General features: G+C 40.1%; 1 long non-coding RNA gene across 1 annotated transcript; it reads right to left on the bottom strand.

Annotated features, from left to right (window-relative positions):
* Positions 1-7,360: 7,360 nt before the first annotated feature.
* LOC27208575 lies at positions 7,361-20,568 on the bottom strand. The gene is made up of 3 exons (XR_005544046.2): positions 19,869-20,568; positions 19,585-19,800; positions 7,361-7,773 (listed from the first exon to the last, which is right to left on the bottom strand). It is a non-coding gene; the product is annotated as an uncharacterized LOC27208575 (long non-coding RNA).
* Positions 20,569-20,905: the final 337 nt, after the last annotated feature.

A 20,905-nucleotide genomic window follows, 5' to 3' on the forward strand; every position in this document is an offset into this window, starting at 1 on the left:
TGCACCCGTCCGAGAGGAGGAGGTCCTCGCCAGCTGGGGCTCCGAAGCGTCGACCATGCACTCCGCCGGGCGACTGTTGTTGCAAGTGGCAAGTTGAGTTGCCAAATGCCGGGTCCGAGGAGTCGTTACGGGATGCGACAGCACGGGCCTTAAAGCGTAAGATGCCCCTCTTGAGTTCGGGCAAACTTCGTGCGCCTCGACGTGCTGCAGTGAGTGCGCTTAAATTATGCGGCATTCATAATGCAACAGAGTCGAGGATGCAGCATCCGCCTTTGACATATTCCCTTCAGAAACTGTTGCTAAAACTTGCCAACAAGCCGGGGCAGGGCTCTTAAATTTGAGGCACATTCGCACACACATCGCACACACACTCGAATCTGGATGACTGCTCCTGGTGCCCGCTTGAGCCAAGTTAATGCCGAGGCTTCTGGCCCATTATTTCACCAAATTTTCCGCTGCACACTGGAGTGCTAGTTGCCGCCGCTTCCTTCTCCGGCTTTTCAGGAGCGGCATCTCAGCTAACAGCGCTTTTTTTGTGTTTTTCATATTCTATTTTATTTAAGAACTTTTCCAAGCCAATGGCAAAGTCAAAAAAATGTATTTAAAGTTCAAAGTTTTCCCCTTTTATTTTATTTTACTGCTCTTCGGCGTACTTGCTCCACTTGGATATTAAAGCACGCCCCACCGACCGATACCATAAAAACCGTGGTGGAGCCATTAGGGTGATCAAAATCGTAGCTGCCCAGAGTTCACTGATGCTGCATGCTTGTTTTATAATAAACATTGTGTTTGATGACAAATAAGTGCACTATTCTGGCTCAGGAAACAAAGACCGTGCTCCATGTGTCCTTGCATCGCCATGGATATGCATTGTTGCAATGAAAACCTAATCTATTTTTGATGAATCGCAATTGTAAATTTCAACAATGGCTGTGAACTGGCTGCAAAGAGCTTCCACGAATTATTGTGCCCGAAATATACATGGCCATGTGAACGAGCGATGTCCCATGCACTGCAATTTGGCCAAGCTGTACTTGCTTTCCGATGGCCTGAAGCCTCGCTGATTTGGCCCCGACTAAAAAGAGTATCCCTTCCGGTGGCCAACACAGTAAGTTGACTTGTTGTCCTTCCCCAAGCTAAAAATGGTTTTTGTGGGCTGTTCACCCAATTCGGCTTCATAATGCAATCGAAATGCTCGGCCATATGTGCGCGGTGCGCCATTGTTGTCTGTTGTTGGGATACTTTTGGTCCTACATCGATGATGAGCATGATGCTGATGCAGATGTCGAACTGATTTCGTATGCACAAAAACGGTCGAGTGGCAGATAGAAATTGTCATCAATAAAACAAATTGTTGTATTATTTTCGATGGGTTTTTTTCTATGTTTCGCCAATCCGCATCCACAGTGGAGCCACTCAATGACGACTGATTTCAAAGCCTGTAAAGGAATCTTACCACCATTCTTTTTGAAAATAGTAATGTCTTTCTGCTCGAGTGCCTTATAGCCTCCTTCATTTCCCCACCTTTTATAACAAAACATTAAAGTGTTCTACGTTTACTGCATGTGCAGTTGTTTTCATTAGTCTGGGTAAATTAACAGAAAATATAAGTGCTGCCCACATATTTTTCCCAGTATCGATATCGTTGGAAGTGCACTGCATAAATCATGAAGTTAGTACGTGTGTCATGTGGGATGCGTAATGGAGGAGGGGGTTGGACGAGTTCTACGAGCTGAGCCAATTGTGTGGAAATTATGAATGCCTCTGAAAAGTGCAACCCATAGGACGGAATATAGGAAAAACAAATAAATTTGGCGTGCGAGCTCATTTGGAAGCTCGAACATTGGCATTTTTTCAACATTTTTTTATCAAGGGCCTCTAGAATCGTTTATATTTACGCTTTTATATGCTTTTTAACAGTACCACTTCAACATCCGAAGAGATAAGTCGTGCCACTCAGTCTAAAGCCTCGCTTCGCGTAAGCCCAAAACTCTTATCAGCAAAATCTTGATAAACAAATATCAACCACAAAGAGAAAATAAAAAACTTAACAACAAAAACAACAATACCGCTAATCCGGGCTCAAGCCCTTATCCAACAATCATGACAGACCCACCAAACATTTACAAAATTACTTCAAAAACATACCAATCCCAATTAGGCGAACCTAAATTTATAATTATTAAAAGAAATGACAACAACTCTTTCGAAAGAACTTCACCATTCATCATAAAAAAATCGGTGGACTTTGCCTGTGGAGGAGAAGTTGAGGGATGCAAACGTACAAGAGACGGCAACCTGCTAATAAAAACCAAAAATGAATTACAAGCCAGAAAACTCCTAAAACTAACAAAAATTGCAGATGTGGATGTAACAGCAAGTGAACATAAAACATTAAACTTCTCTAAGGGAGTTATTTACTGTAACGACCTTAGACACATCGACGAAGACACAATTCTACAAGAACTAAAACCACAAAAAGTATCTGAAGTTAAAAAAATAATGAAACGGCAAAACCCCAACTCTAACTCCGACACCAACAACATCACATTAGTTGAAACTGGACTTATAATTATAACCTTTGAATCGCATAAGCTCCCCGAGATAGTACGAATCGGGTACGAAACAGTCCGAGTACGAGACTATATCCCACTCCCACTTCGATGCAAAAAATGCCTCCGCTTCGGTCATCCAACACCCATATGCAAAAGTGTAGAAACTTGCATCAATTGCTCTGAAACAAAACACACAAACGACGGAGAAAAATGCACAAACGAAAAAAACTGCTTAAATTGCCGAAATAACCCAGAACTTGACCATCAACACAGCCCAATTGACCGCAAATGCCCTACGTTCATAAAAAACCAGGAATTAACAGCAATTAAAACCACACAAAAAGTTGACCATAAAACGGCCCAACACATATATTTCGAACGTCACGGCTTCCAAACGAAAAACACCTACGCCAAAACACTTACAAACGGCACAACCCAGAGGACAACAAACACTCCATCACCTAATATTCACACAAACACAACCCAATCACAACACCAAAATCCGCACCACACACCCAAATCAGCAGCACAAAACACTTCATCTAAGACACCAACAACTGAACCAGCCAAAACAACCTTACTATCCAACCAACCACACCAACACCACCACCACCACAGCTACGACAAACTAGAAGTCATGGATACCGACTACACACCTACCAGAAAACCATCTACGGCATACTCATCACAACTCACAGAAGACCTAAAAATAAAAATCTTCCCGAAAGATAAGTCCAATAACCTATCCATAAACCTTAAAGCATCTAAACTAAAGGCCAAAGCCCACAAAAACAAACACACTAACAACAGCGACAGCGAATCCATATAGAACCTTAAACTCTACACAAAACCCTAACCGTTAACACTACCTTTAAGTAAGTTATAAGCTTTAATTTTCTCACAAATGTCACTAACTATAATCCAATGGAATCTAAAAGGATATCTAAACAACTACAGCCATCTCCTTATTCTAATCAAAAAATACTCCCCTCACATAATTTCCCTCCAAGAAACCCATATACAACACACTAATAACATCCCAACCCCAATAAACTACAAACTATTAACAAATATTGCCACCAACAGATTTGGGGGCGTAGCACTACTAGTGCATAAGTCAATACAACACACTGTCCTCAACATAACAATCGATATAGAAGCAATAGCCATAAATATAGAATCTAAACTTAAATTAAACATATTTTCCACATACATTTCTCCGACCAAAAACATAACCAACCAGACACTCCATAACACATTTAACATACAACAAACACCCTCTCTAATTACGGGAGATTTTAATGGATGGCACCCATCCTGGGGCTCCCCAACAACAAATAAACGAGGAAAAATAACTCATAGATTCATTGACAACATGCACCTTATCCTGTTAAACGACAAATCTCCCACACACTTTTCAACACACAACACATACACACACATAGACCTCACACTCTGCTCTCCAATCCTAGCCCCCCACGCCAAGTGGAAAATACTAAACGATCTTCACGGTAGCGACCATTTCCCTATTATCACAACACTTTTCCCAACAACCAATCCACAAAAATTCTACAGACCCTTTTTTAAACTCAAAGAAGCCAACTGGGAACAGTTCAACGCTCTTACCCACCAAACCAACAAGAAATACCCCACCTCCCACAACGTAAACAAAGAAGCCGCTCTAATCAATAGAATCATCCTTTATAGCGCAAACCTCTCCATCCCACAAACCTCACCTAACACACATCCATACAGGGTTCCATGGTGGAACAAACACCTCGACCAATTACGTAAAGAAAAACAACTTGCCTGGAAAAAATTAAACCGCACAATTACTGTTGACAACATTCTAGACTATAGACGCAAAAACGCAATATTTAGATACGAACTAAAAAAGAGGAAAAAAGAAGCTTCCAGCTCTTTCACCTCAACCATCCATCCCACTACTCCCTCATCCAAAATATGGGCCAATATAAGACGCTTCTGCGGACTTAACCCAGCAAAACAAATTCATGCCATCACAAGCCCAGTAAATAATGAGACTACATTGGCTAGCAACGAAATTGCTAACATATTCGCACAACATTTCTCTGACCTCTCCGGCGACTGGAACTTTTCAGAGGAGTTCCGGAACAATAAATATAGAAATAACCTACATCTCTACACCCCCTCTCCAATAGCCCAAACCATAGAAGAGAACATAACGTATCTAGAACTTAGCTCAGCACTACAAACATTAAAAGGATGTGCTCCAGGACTAAATAGAATCTCGTATCAAATGATCAAAAATAGCTCCCACACAACAAAAAACCGAATAACGAAACTATTTAATGAAATATTCAATAGCCACATACCTCAAGCCTACAAAACAAGCCTAATCATACCAATCCTTAAGCCAAACACCGATAAAACGAAAACTTCCTCATACCGACCCATCTCCCTCAACTGCTGTATAGCTAAGATACTTGATAAAATAATTGCGAAAAGACTCTGGTGGCTAGTGACATATAACAACCTAATTAACGACAAACAATTCGGATTCAAAAAAGGCAAATCGACTTCGGACTGTCTACTCTATGTAGACTATCTCATAACGAAGTCAAAAATGCACACCTCCCTCGTCACTCTTGATTTTTCAAGAGCCTTCGATCGAGTAGGTGTGCACTCCATAATCCAGCAATTGCAGGAATGGAAAACGGGTCCCAAAATAATAAAATACATTAAAAACTTCATGAGCAACAGAAAAATAACTGTCCGAGTCGGTCCGCATACATCAAGCCCGTTACCCCTATTCAACGGAATCCCCCAAGGTTCACCCATATCCGTAATACTTTTCCTCATAGCTTTCAACAAATTATCCAACATCATATCCCTACATAAAGAAATTAAATTCAACGCATATGCCGACGACTTCTTCCTTATAATAAATTTCAGCAAAAACACAAATACAAATTTCAACTTAGACAATCTATTCGACGATATAGAAAATTGGTGCTCCTACTCAGGGGCATCACTTTCCCTATCCAAATGTCAACACCTCCACATATGCAGAAAACGTCACTGCACATGCAAGATAAGCTGCAACAACATCCAAATTCCTAGCGTTACGTCCTTAAAAATTCTAGGAATGACCTTAAACAACAAATACAAATGGAACACACACATAAAACTACTTCTACCCAAACTACACAACAAACTAAATATAATAAAATGCCTATCTAGTCTTAAATTTAATTGCAACACGCATACACTACTTAATGTCGCAAAAGCAACAATTATAGCCAAACTAGAGTATGGTTTGTTCCTGTACGGCCATGCTCCCAAAAGCATTCTAAACAAAATAAAAACACCTTTTAACTCCGCTATCCGTCTAGCTCTCGGCGCCTATCGCTCTACCCCAATAAATAACTTACTTTACGAATCGAATACTCCCCCCTTAGAAATGAAACGAGACCTTCAAATAGCCAAACTATCCCAAAACCTAATCTTCTCCAAAAACACACCAATACATAAGTTCTTGAAGCCTAAAAAAGCTAATAAGAAAAAAACATCAACAATAGACCGAACAATCAAGCTTAGCCTAGAACTTAATCTACCCTACACACCAATAAAACTCCATAAAAACAGACCACCATGGACCCTCCCCAATCTAATAGACACGTCACTTAGAATCCATAAGAAAGAACAAACATCTCCAGACCAATACAGAAAATTATACGAACACACAAAGAATAACCTCAAAACACATAATTTCATATTCACTGACGGTTCAAAAATTAATTACACAATATCATTCGCCATTACAACGGAGACAGACGTCTTGAAATACGGCATACTGCCCCCATATTCATCCGTCCTCACCTCCGAAACAATCGCCATCCTAGAAGCAATAGAACTTACTAAAAACCGAAGAGGCAAATTTATTATCTGTTCCGACTCCCTATCCGCAGTAGATTCAATTCAAAACACAAATAATAATAGCTTTTACCCAAGCAGAATACGATCGCTAATAACGCAACACGCACCTAAAATTAAAATAATGTGGATTCCTGGTCATTCAGGAATAAAAGGAAATGAACTAGCCGATCAAGCTGCAAAATCAGCAAGCAGTATGCCACTTATCCTCACCCCAAACATAAATACCACAGATATAAAAAAACACCTTAAAGCCGACCTTGCGACAAAACAGAAAGAACACATAATAAACTGCAGTCCATGGTACCAATCTATTAACACGAACACCTCACACACATGCGATTACCTTAAACAATCCCACCCAAATTGGACCAGACTCGACCAAATAAAAATAATACGACTTCGACTAGGACACACAAACATAACCCACCAACACTACCTAAATCCCAATTCAATACCAACTTGTCCGTTTTGCCAAGGTGATATTTCTTTAAACCACATATTAAACTCATGCCCATCCCTCCTACAAACCAAGCAAGATATATTTAACAACACCAACCCTCTAGACCTTCTTAGCAAACCCAATCCAGATAACATACAAAAACTCATACTTTTCCTCAAAGAAACTAAATTATACCACAAAATCTAAAAACAAAACAGGCATTTGTACATAACAAGCCAGCAATTAGTCACCAAATTAGATATTAACTAAATTAAGATTGTAAATAAACATTGTAAATAAATATAGCTGTAAGCCCCGTAGCTAATGCTATACTATCTAAGTTAGTCTAGTTTTGTAAACTATTCTATCTATCATAATAAATAAATAAATAAATATGCTTTTTAAAGTTGTCAATTTTTTAGGATAGAGGATCATTTTTCTTAAAATTTCTCAAAATATCTGGATAATTTAATGTAAATTGAATAAACTTTCGAAAACTTAAGTTTTATTATAAATCTACCATACTAAATGCCGTTTTAAACGTACTTATATCATTTCGACTGGTCAATATTTCCTACTTAATCGAAGCTTTATGGATGTGGTGAGGGAAAAGGTTTAAAATCAGAAGTTTTCTTGCTGGCGTTCCTTAGGGAAGAGTCCTGTTTCCAAATGTACAGTGCACGCAAAATAGACTGATGACACTGCCTTCCTCGCGAACTTTTACTCGAAGCATCAAGACTTTCTGGACTCGTACGGCGAATGGTCAAACAGATGGAACATTTCTATAAATATAAGCACTTCGCAACACTGTAACTTCTCATTGCGAGGACATATCCTTCCTAGGGTTGAGCTCTAAGACACCTGAAAACAGCACACAACGTAAATAACAGCCACATATCGTGCTAAGCTTAGGAAGCTTAACTTAACTTAAATTAACTTTGCAACAACGTGTTGCTATTCAAATCGATTTCGGTCCCCTCAATGACCTACTACATCCAAATATGGGGCACTGCCTTAGACTCGAATGTCATAAAAGTGCCAAGAGTTCAAAGCCACATGATTGCAGTAAGCAGTAATTGGTTTTAATAAATTGTAACAAAATTGTCTTCTCTGTCCTGTTATGTATTCGCGTAATCTTTTTCATTTTCTTTTACTCATCGTATTATAGCCATTATCTTGGTTGGTTGATAGTCGTTTTACCAAATGTATATGTTAAACAACAAAATCACATCATAACTTATTTTTACACCCGTAACTATTTAAGTAAAAAGGTATACTATATTCGTTAAAAAGTATGTAACACCCAGAAGGACCATATAAAGTATACATATTCTTGATCAGGATCAATAGCCTAGTCCGTCTGGCCGTCCGGATAAACGTCGAGATCTTAGGAGCTATAAAAGCTAGGAGGTTGAGATTAAGCATAAAGATTCTCACCCACTCTAACGCCCACAAGCCGCCCAAAACCAACACGCCACACTTATAAAAAATGTTTTGAAATTTTTTCACATTTTTATTAGTCTGCAACTTCTATCGATTTGCCAAAAACCCTTTAGCCAGCCCCCTCTTACGCCTACAAACCGCCCAATAATGCAATGCCTGCAGTTTTGCCAAATGTTTTGATATTTTTTTCATATTTTATTTACCCTTGTTAATTTCTATCGATTTGCAAGACAACTTTTTGCCACGCCCACAAACCGCCCAAAACTGCTATGCCCACGCTTTTGAACAATTTTTAAATTTTTACTGACTTTATTCACCTAGATATTGGTGAATATCCCAGAATATCGATATCCCAGAAAAATGATGAAATTTAGTGTTCGCATTTCCACTAGCTGAGTAACGGGTATCTGATAGTCGGGGTTCAAGTTACATATACCGAAGTGGTTATTTTGTCGCATTACGCTGAAGTTTAGTTTTTTTTTTTTTTTTTATTAATATTTATTAATTTAGTACTTTCTATTAACTTCTTGAATTGCATGTTAAATGTTAAGGATTTCAAATCCAAAAGATTAGTAAAACACGAAGGAATTCAATTCTGCGGTGATTAAGTCCGTCTTAGAACGTTAAGTCTAAGTAACAACTCTTAAGTTTTGTTACTTGGGCTAGAGCACCAAGGCAAGTTTGCAACCACTAACAGCTGTCAAATGATTTCGCGGCAAAGCGGCAAGAGCAGAACTGAAGAAGATTCCGCGAATTTTGAATTGTAAATTACAAAGCGTCTCCGAAAAAAGGGGCGCCCAACGGCAGAGCGGATGGAAGCGTAGTCGGATAGATGAATGATGCCTGCTGGTGGGACTGTCAAATGTAGCAAACAACTTTCGGAGCTCCATCACCGTACCACCATGTATGGCGACACAATGGCGCCACCTGGCACAACACGGTCGCCCCTAACTCCTATGGAGCTTCCTGGAGATCGCACTGGAGGCCACACTCTTCTTTCATTTATTCAATAAAAATGCAAAATCTCTCAAAATTTCCCTCGCTGCTGCAACTGCAATGCAATTTACACTTGAATATGAAATGTTGCGTGTGTAGTCCCGTCCATAAAAAAGGAAACGAAAACATAAACCTGAACCGGAAACATATCTATCGGGCATGCTTGCAGCTTTATCGTGGGGCGAGTTTCGGGGCTTGCCGAGCAACAAATTTCTATGCGAAAAATGCAAACACTCTGGTGGCGGCGGCACTTGCACCCCTGCTCTATCGCAACTGCGCATATTAATTGAAAATTTCTCCCGCAAAAAAACAGATTCAGTAGTAGATTGGTACACTTCTAGCTGCTCTCTCCCTGATTCCTTGGGGTTAAAGTCGGCTAAAGACTCAGTGAAAAGCTAGATTGGTCAAGGAAATCGTTATTACTTTAGCCAAATGGAATTGCTAATCAAAATTGTAGAAGCAGGGCGGTATTTAAGTGGGAATACAATGGCATCATTTTGCATACTTAAACTGTGTGAGGTAAGCACATTTTAATTAAAAATCAAGGAAGAATTCTATAGTCGAATTTACCCGACTATCACCTACCCATTACTCAGCTGTCGGAGATGCGAACGCCAAATACATCATTTTTCTGGGATATCGACAGATTTTGGGGAATAAATGAGAATCAATTTAAAAGTTGTTCCAAATTGTTTTTGGCGGTTTGCAGGGGAGTGGTCAAGGTGTTTTTGATAACCAACAGAAATTGGGAAGACAAACAATAAAACGAAAAAATATCAAAACATTTTTCAGAAGTATGCGCGATTTTAAATCTCAACGTTCTAGCTTGTGTAGTTCCTAAAATTGAGTTCATACAGATAGGGTCAGATCGACTCTGATATTGGTCCTAATCAAGAAATTATAAACTTTATATGCTCGGAATCGAATGTAGTAAGGAGTAATAATAATAATAATAATAATAATTATTATAATAATAATTATAATAATAATTATAATAATAATAATAATTATAATGTTGGTAAGTGGTTTTGAATCTTCGGTCCTATTGTTGTTGATGTCTTAAATGTAACTGTGTTTCTGACTTCAAAGTAAGAACTCTGAAAAAGATGGATGCATATGCTCCTCAATCTTGGGTCGCGGCCTATCCATTCTTTCTCTAAAAATGTAATTTTTACGCACTACTAGTACTGTAACAGTTTAAAGTTAAAGGGCAAAGCTAAACTAATTATATAGCTTTTTGTTTGAGTCTCACCTGAGTGCATCGTTTCCTAATTACTTTTCGCCCACAAAAATCCCATTCATTAAAAGGGTTAACCCCTCGCGTTCTCGCCGTTTTCCTCACTTTTGGGCAAAACTTTTAAATGTTCACACGCAGAGGAGCTGCACCTAACAGGAGTAACGCCTCCGTTTCACTGCGTCCTGCACACGCACACACTGACATTTCAGAGCCGCGGGCACATCAACACTTGTGCACCCTGTAATCATTTTAACAGTTGCCAATCATCATTAGTGCCGACGTTTATCTAAATGCGCCTTCTCGCCAAGACTGGTTTTTTTGATTGGAATCCCCGGCTGGAATCTATTCCCCATCGTCGGGCGGTGACCTGTGATTGGGCCACCCGAAATTTCAAAGGCATTACTAGCTGCAACTTTAAAACCACCAATTAGCAATGCGATGCCAATACAGTAAGCAAGGGAGCAGCACCACATTCGCATCCCGTCAAACGTCACCCACAATTCCGGTTCCGCCGTTAGATTTCAGTGGAGCTGGTGGTTGCGTTCGGTGGGTTCTTAGCATCGCTTCGCAGGCCGGCAACTCTGCATTCCGCTCTTTGCAAGTGTTAACCACGCGTTTTAAGCCAATTCACCAGACTAATCAGTATAAACCACGTCAAAGCATTTGCCGTCTCGTGGGCTACAAATTTCCTCTTTTTTGCGATGCGATTTGCTCGAATTCATCCGTGTCTGGCCCAGCGATTCCTAAGCCGTCCAGTCGGAGAATCCGTCGATTTAAAAGCAGCATTTGAAGATACTCCTTTCCGCGCGATAAAACCAATCAAAGGGGAGAATCATCCGAGTTCGCCATTTGCAATGGTCACAGGAACGGACTGAAGTGGTGCGGATCCCATTCAGGCGAAGCTGGAAACACCGCGTTCTGCTGTGATAAGTAATCCCCAACTAACGTGCTAAGATGAGTAGTTTAATTTAAAGCACGAATCTCATTTTCCCGAACATTTGCCGCTCGTGTTGGCTTTAAAGTTTTCGCCGAGGGACTCGGGAGCAGCAGGGATTGGCATTTACCCGGCCGGAGAGTTGATCAAAGTGTTCCTCTGACCACCACCATAAGCAAAGCAGGCAAGAAGCAAGCGGAAAAAATCAGCATTGACAACTGGAAGGCGGCAAGTTTCGAAAGTTTTGAGGGCCCAGCTCAACTTCGGTGGCCATATGTCAATTTGCTCTTACAACTCGTACAGTTGGACGCCGACAAGCAAACGCGTGGAGCTGAAAGTTTGCCAGCTTGCGGATGCCCCACTCAATTTTAAAGATGCCTCTGATTTTCTGGATCTGGCGTCAACAGCGAGTAGTGGGAAAACTTTCTAAGAACTTATTCCTGGCCCGGCCAGACTACGAAGATTTCTAATATATTTCATGTAGGTGCTGATTTTCGATTGTGAGTTCCAAGCTGTAAGTTCCAAGTTCCAAGAGTTCCAATGACCCAAGGGAGACCTTGCTGGATACGCAAGTGTTTCTATTCCATTAACAGAACAGGTGTGGAACAGGGTATAGACCACTTGTATAGAAAGCCAATAGAATGTTGACAGCTCAACGACTGGCGCGCAAATTAAGCCGTGTTTGCCACTGCGCTTGGCCGATTTTTTATTCGGGGGGAACTGGGGAAGCCACTCTGGGCACATTAAATTTACAATTTATGGCTGCCAAGGAAAAAAGTTTCGGGTGTGAAGTTTCCGGCAGCAGAGACCGGACTGAGAAAAGCTGGATTTAATTCGTCGCTGTTCATCGCAAGGCCAAAACTGGGCAGTAAATCCTGCGCAGGCGGGGCGGAGTGCTCGGCCTTGCCATTCATGATTATTTCTATAATTTATGGCAAAGAGATGCAGCCACTACAAACTTTTGCTCTGGCCATATATCTTGTTGCAGCAAAGCTTTACTTTATTTGCCGGCTATCATCCGATTACAACGCGTAAACTGCTTAAAGACTTCAATAGTTGTAATGCATCAGCCATAAAGGTCCTGGTTCTGGCCAGTTCTCTTGTAACTGCAGAAGTATATTATGAACAAAGCTGGTCGGGAAACACACAGAGGCATTTCACACATTTATGGCATTACTATGATGGCAATAATGCGAACTTCATCGACCAAAATGCTGATAAAAATGGCAATTAAAAGCAGACTCAATCTCCCACACTTGCAGACATGGCGTATGCGTAATTTATCATATTTTACACGCATTTTTATTTGCTTTTTCCACCATTGCAAGCACTTTTTTCCTACTTAAAATTCGATTTATAACAATTTGTGGTAAATAAACATGCTTTATAAATTGCATCCGTTTCGATGGGCGTGGCATGATAGGTACTTATACGCCGGGATGGCAGAAGGGCCATAAAAGTATGTAACAGGCAGAAGGAAGCGCTTCCGACCATATAAGGTTTATATATATTCTCGATCAGGATAAATAACCGAATCGAACTGGCCATGTCCGCCTGTCCGTCCGTATGAACGTCGAGATATCAGGAACTATAAAGGCTAGAAGGTTGAGATTAAGCATACAGATTCTATACCCATGTTGCCTACTCAACGCCCAAAAACCGCGAGAAATTGCTACTCCCACACTTTATTTTGAATTGTTTTCATATTTTTATTTTAGTCTTGCAAATTTCTATCGATTGGCCAATATTTGCCTCACCGACTCTAACGCCCAAACCTGCCACGCCCAAACTTTTGAAAAATATTTGATTTTTCTTCATTTTACGGGCCAATTTTTATCGGTATACCAAAAACTCTTTGGCCACGCCCCTCATTATACCTACAAAGTAAAAGCAGTCACGCCACCACTTTTGAAAATTTTTTTTTTTTTTTTTTGTAATTTCATTTTTCAATATCTATATATATCTATATCTATATTTACCAGATATACCAGTAAAATAATGAATGATCGCATTTCCACTAGCTTAGTAACAAGTTTGTCGGTTATTCTTTCGGCTTGTAAATACTACTCTATATTTAACCGCAGGCAATTTAATATGATAATGACAATACTTCAGGGAAGAAGCCGTTCTTCCTTATCGGACAAGACAATTATTCCCAAGAAAAATCGGACAATCTGCCAAACTGATTTTAATTCGGTGGTCTCTGATGAATTTGCCCTCTATAATTATGAAATTTAATACGGCTTGCTAATACAAATTAGTTGATAATACTGAACGTTTCTCCTAATTAATGCCAATTACATCAAAATTCGAGAAGTCACGTGTTTCATTCGCCTACAAACTAATTCATTCTGGTTAGCCAACAAAACTAACCAATCCCAATTTTATTTCCGTCAACTGACGGTTGTTCCCAAATTGGACTCAATCCGAAGGAGCAGAGTGTCTGATTAGAGGGGCAAGAAGATATAGTCGGTTGCGTTAAGCAAGTGGAAAACCATTTAGCCAATTTAAATGTTGTTCGAACAAGCCGCAGCAGAATACAAACATATCGTTATATAGTAGACAAACCACCGAGTAACCAAACAAGCTCGGGATAAAAGCCAAGACAAGAGTGAAAAAGCTACAACCTAGAAGCAAGAATCAAATCTCTTGCGGCGACCCGACCCGAGTTGCATCCAAGCAACGCACACACTAAGCGCGGAAAAAACTGAGATCGGGATAAATTTAGTTCATCGTCCCGTCCCGTCGTCCAACCCCACTTCACTTAATTAGATTGCGCTCCAGGCGTTTACTTTGGCGGGTGGTAACAAAAAATCCAGAGAAAGACCGAGCGACCGTGAAAAAAGTGAGGCAACAGGACGCCCACCCAGCAAAAGGAAAGCAGAACGTGGAGAAAACTTATGGAGCACATGGAGAGCCAAGCAATCGTTGGGAAGAGTGTGTTCTATTCCAGTTCAAGGTCTTCGGCTCCGAATTCGTTTACCTTCTCCAAAGCCACAACAATAACGCGACCAAATGGATTCCCCGCGGTAAGCTTCTTGTCGTCGTGGCTGGCGACTTTCTCAAGGGAGTGACAACGCGGAATTACTTTGGATTGATGCTGCGTGGCAGGGATATATGGGCAACAGCTCGTGTGCAGGTGAAGTCCACCCCGAGGGCTTTGGAAATGAACTTTAGCTGCGACTGGGAAACTAGTTCGTTGTGACAGCGGAACAGGCTGCTTTTTTCTAAGAAGCTTCTCCCAATTTAAAAGTACGAAAGCAGCAGTCAGCACATGCCGCCACCCAGTTCCTGCCCACCATTCTCGTCCTTCCTCCTTCTGTTTCTGTCGCTGCAGTTCGTCCCCGCGGGCAATTTGCCTTGATTATGACAGTCGTCGGGTTTACATGTCAGGAACCACAACAGCAGTCGCCGCAACAACATCTCGGCCAGAAGGAGTGAGCTCTTGTTTTTGTGAGTTGGTCACTGGTATAAGTTCCGCTACATACGACGTAACACATGTATATATGTACACATCTTGGGATGGAAGCAGTCCTCGCATGCTAACCTAATGGAGGCCAAGAAATTTTGATTTCTCCCTGCTGCTCCAGCTAACAATTCCGCATACAAGCGCCGATGGTTGCCGCAATAGACCTGTCCCGCCCTGGCCTGGGCTCCCATTTCGTCCCAATTCCCATCACATGAGAGGGCGCCTTCTTGGCATGTTCTCTTGTAATTACTTGCCAGTTGCCTCAGTTGGCTAGGGTGGTCCTTCATGCTCTTCGGCCTGCCTCCGATTGTTGAGTGATAAGTTGTTGTTGCAGTCCGTTGTCCGTTGTCTGTTGTCTGCTGCCTGCTCAGAACATGACAGCTTTTCCTCGAGCGTAGGGTCCTTCACTTGCATCTAACAACGCGCCCATTCCCTGGCTTCCTTGCTGCTAGCTAACACCACTTCACCATACCACCCGGTTTGACTTTTGCGTCGTCATCAGCACCGCGGTGCCGTTGGCTTTCAGTCTTTGTTTTGGTGGTCCGAATGTAGCCTTAAATTGTTAATTAAATTTGTGCATTCTTATTCTCTAAAGGATGGCTTAAGGGTACGGAATTATGCTGCACATAGTAATTATTTCCGATTTCAAGTGATATTTTTACCTAATACTAGTTGTAGTTTACAACAATTTCTTTACATACAAACATTCTTACATAAAATACTTTTGTATAGAGAAGAAATTTACATTTTTAAGTGTGAATTTTAAAAACAGTTTTTTATTAAAAATATTGCGAAGAAGAACAGAGTTGTTTTCATTCTATGTTCCTAGCAATGCTAACCCGACTGTCATAATCCAGGCAAATTGCCCGCGGGGACGAACTGCACCGACAAAAACAGAAGGAAGGACGGGAATGTTGGACAGGAACTGAGTGGCAACATGAGCTGGCTGCTGTTTTCGGACTTTTAAATTAAGATAATCTTCTAGGAAAAAATCAGCCTGTTCCGCTGGCACCGCGGACTATCATACTAATATAGTTGAAGTTGTGTTTAGAAGCCCTCGGGGTGGACTTCACTTGCACATGAGCTGTTTACAATTAGATATTCCTTTTTAGAGCAGGAATAATTAATTATAAATTAATCTAAAATACACAAGTTTTTTGTAGGAAGTTTTTTAGGTGAAAGGAGGGGCGTGGACACAGTGTTTTTGATATACCGATGAAAATTGGCAAGACAAACAGTATAGCGAAGAAAAATCTAAACATTTTTCAAAAGTGTGGGCGTGGCAGCTTTGGTCGGTTTTAGGGTGTTAGAGTGGGCGTGGCAACGAGTTTTTTTGGCAAATCCATAGGAATTTACAAGACTAAAAAAATTATGAAAAAATATCAAAGAATTATTCAATAGTGTGGGCGTGGGAATTTTAAAATATAACGCTATTATATTTCAACACCACAGCTGAGTTTTCACCTCAAAGAATGTCATATACGGGAAAATAAATCGTTCATAAAATAACAAATTTCAATGGTTAAAGCCGGTATGTTGTACGACTCTGTCCCACTCTAACGCTCACATTTAATATCTTTCTTACTAATTTCCATCGATATGTCATATAAAAGAATGTTAAAGTTTCTTATTTGCAATCCCACTAGATAAGTCCAGGACTCGACTATAGCGTTCTCCCTTGTTTTATATAGTAAAAGTAAATTCAGCACCTTAAAACGAAGATTGTATATAAGAATAACAGAACGACACACAAAGGAAGTTAAAGTCTAGTTTTTCTAAATCATATTGAAAATATTCGCGGAACACACTTCCGTTTCTCCCTATCATATCAGTAATTAGAAACTGTCTTCCGCAGTGATAAATACGTATGTGTGTAAATTTTTATGTAGAATATCACATGACGCCACCTATATCTTAAGGTATTATTCTTCATTGTTTCAAACAATCAAGATCATGACGCAAAAGTGCAACGGCGCCCATAAGTCCTAAGTATTTGTAGCTTAAGTATTTTATGCACAAATGCGTAAACGGTTTTTTGTTTAATATAGCCATTTCGGTGCCAAAATTCTTAAAATCGGATTGACAAGGAATTAACATCTAAAGTCACAATAATAACTTTAGATATAATAAAATGCGCCAATAATAATAACTTCCTTTGGCGCATTTTTGAAGCGCTTATATAGCGCCGATAACTTTCTTGCACGCACTTTTGGAAACATTGTATTTTTAATTTTTACCAATTTGTATTGGTAGTTTCTATCGATATAGCAAACATAATTTTTCGCTCATTCTAACGACCGCAGAATTAGTATTTTAAGACCTACCACGATCAATGACGTTAAATGATCGCAAGCAATAAATTAATTAGCCGAAGCCCAAGTGTTAAACAGTTGCTTTGTTATTTGCAAGCCTCAATATACCTCGCGCGAACTTGAGGTCAGTAACGGGTATCAAATAGTTGAGGAATTAGACTTGCTTTAAAATTGAGCAAGTGAGTAACAACTAACTGGTAGTAAGAGCACGCGACTAAAGTGTCCCTTCCCGCATTGTCGACACTGCCACGTCATTGATCAACACTTCATTGGTTGTTCAAAGATATGCGGTTGTATTGACCCCAAGAGACTGGAAAAAGGAAACAGTCAAAAAAAGAATGAAAATCAGCGCTCGACCAGACTGAAACTGAAAGGCACACACAGCTGAATATTACGACACAAATTGGAATGGGGTTGGGTCAAAATTTAAATATTCCGCCGAGCGGGCTGCAATAACAACAAAGTATTTTACGGCAACTGACTTTTCGCCCGAGTCCGATCAGCTTCAATTCAGATATCGATTCAGTCTCGACTTGAATTCAGATTTGGTATTGGCTTTGGGCTCGTTTTGCTTGAATTGCCAGGGGTCCAAGCCGAATGTGTATTCCTGTCCCCTTGGGAATTTCTGTATCTATGCCGCTGTTATTTGCGGCGTCTCAGTCTATTGGTTCATCAGAAAAATTTGGTCAAAATCGATCTCAAAATGGTCTGGATTGCTACCCATGCTGTTGACACTTCGCGATCCCCCATCAGAAAACTCAAGCGCTTGATAGCGTTTATTAATTTTATGGCCGCTTTGAGTCGATTTGGGTGAGGCTCGTTTCTGAAATACGCCCAATTGAGGGTTTGATTTCGGTCTTATCGAATGGTTACTAAGGCGAAGATAATACAGTTACCATCGTTCATTTTATTACGTACATATGCTCATTCTCTGAAAAAGTCTCTCTGTTCTCACATTTCGACCTGAGTCAATATTTATCAGCTTTCTACTTACAGCCAATACATTATTTGCATTAAATAGCGATTACACATTCTGATAAGTGACCCGAGGCGAAAGATAGGCCGTTAACCACAATTTATACAATATCAACAAATACTTTAAAAAGTGTAGGCAACCTTTTTTTATAGTTAAGTGGCGTTTTGCCCTGTAAAACTTAATTTTCAGATGAAATCAAAACTAAAATCTTGCCATTTTCGTCCCTCCGTTCATCTACCAGAGCGTTTGTTCGTGATTTAATCATTTGTTTTCAAATTTCTATCGAAAAGCCAAAGACATTTTCGACACAAACTGCAAAAAATTATCACGGAAACACTTCTTAACAAGAGAGAAAGCTATAGTCGAGTTCTCCGACTATCAGATACCCTTTACTCAGCTAGTTCCAACGAGTAAAGGGAAAAGAACATGTTTTTGGTGTGTTTTGTGGGTGTGGCCATATTTGTTCAACAAACCTGCGCTGCATGCCTAGTTTAAATTCTATAGCTTTCATAGTTTCTGAGATCGATGCCTTCAAACGGACAGACGGACAAGACCAGATCCTCTTTATTTTCAACAAAAATCTCAATGAATAAAGTTTTCGAAACTATTTTAAATACTGAGGCCACAATCTAATCTAATCTTGCAGACCTTCGAGTCGACTCGAATCTTATATCTTTAGCAGTTTTAAATCGGTTAACGGAGCTAAGTTCCTTAGAATACGATCGTTGGACTTCTTTTTTCCGTCCCAGGCTTTTGTTTTGAGTGTCAGTTTTTCAAATTTCGTTGAGAAATTACCGATAAAAAATATACCAAAGTCAATGTTGTGTTCATATCACGAAGGCTTAAGGTGCACTTTTTTCGACATGTTTCAATTTAAAATCTAATTTTTCACATAATAAGCTTAAGAATAAATGGGTGTTTTTGAATTTTCCAATTTGTATTTTTGAAATAGCTCTAAAGTTGGTTAAGTTCTTTAGCATATGCTTTTCAAAACAACCGATTTCCACTAAATCATCCATATATAGAAAAGCGAAGGTTGTAAGCCAGTTAGTGCAAGCAAAGACACTAGAATAATTCTAGTGTCTAGAATAATTCTAGTGTCTTTGGTTCAAGTGTAATCATTCTTCGGAAGAAATTCAGTGCTATTTTTAAGCCAAATAGAAATCGCGTGTAGCGGTATTCACCTGAAGAAGTTGAGAATGATGTTATATTTGTTGTCTTTTCGTCTATTTCGATTTGATGGAATCCAGACATCAGGTCTAGGTCAAGTTTGTGTGTATGTAAGTAAATTCTAGATCAACTAACCTTGTATACCCTTGCGCTCTGCGAACAAACGGTCCAATAGGTCAGGCAATCCTCAGATCTGGCCAGATACATATGCATGTAGCTGTGGATAAGAAAAGACAGCAGCGGAAGCAAGCTATTGCCTTGGTGAAGGGGGTGGGGAAGCTGTTATAGGGCGGAGATCGCAGAGTTTTGCCAGAAAAATGATCGTGACAACGTTTGTGCGGGCACGTTGTGCTGTCCCAAAACAGAATACATTAATTGACACTTGGCCGGAAATAGTTCATTAGGCATAAATTACGTACAGACAAAGCGTTTTCATTTTTCTCTGGCTCTCGGTTCGCCATTTGCTTCCCTACCGACGCGGTTGTCGATTGCAGTTACTGGATTTCAGCGGCTTAAATGATCGGGGGACAAAATAGACAACCTCGGACGGTCTTATCTGGGCTGCAACTCACACACACGCATTCCCTCGGACGCATTCTCGCTCTAACACTCTCGGTTCCTCCCTGTCGCTCCTTGGCAAGACCAACATGTGTGATCCAAATGTTCATTTGTAAATTCTCTAAACGGGGAAATACGATAATGAACTGAACTTCGACTCTACAACTGCAGCGAACGAAGGCAGCCAACGACGGGCGGAGTCCACAAAAACACACTGTGGTAGAAGACTAACCCACCCTTCTTCAACTATTCATTGCTTCGGCTATGGCCAGGCCCCCTGGAAAAAAATTATAAATCTTTAAGACAAGCAGCCGCTCAGTATATTTAGCCGTCTTTACATGTAACCACAAATTTGGGCATTATATCGTAAATTCGACAAAAAATTATTTATCTTCCAGTATTATGTTCCAGTTACTCGTAGTATAAACTGGCATATTAGATTCGTTAAAAACTATGTAAGAGGAAGAAAGTATATATGTATAAGATCAGGCCAATAGCCGGAGTCGATCTGTGCCTGTCCGTCCGTATGAACGTCGAGATCTCAAGAACTGTAAGAGCTATAAGTTTAAGATTAGGCATACAGATTCTAGAAACAGAGACGCACCGCCAGTTTGTTTCCACGACCACAATTTTGAAAACTGTTTTAATATTTTTTTATATTTTCATTTGTCTTGAAAATTTGTATTGATTGGCAAAAGAACTTTTTGCAAAAACTTTAAAAAAAGTTTTGATATTTTCATCTTTTTTTTTTTATTTTAAATTTCTATCGATTATGCCACGCCCGCTCCAACGCCAACAAGCCGCAGAAAGCTGTCAGGCCCACACCTTTGAAAATTATGTTGATCTTTTTTCATATTTTTATAAGTCTTGTAAAATTCTATCGAAAACTTTGTGCCAC

Source organism: Drosophila simulans, chromosome 3L (assembly GCF_016746395.2).
Source record: "Drosophila simulans strain w501 chromosome 3L, Prin_Dsim_3.1, whole genome shotgun sequence".
Lineage (NCBI taxonomy): Eukaryota > Metazoa > Arthropoda > Insecta > Diptera > Drosophilidae > Drosophila > Drosophila simulans.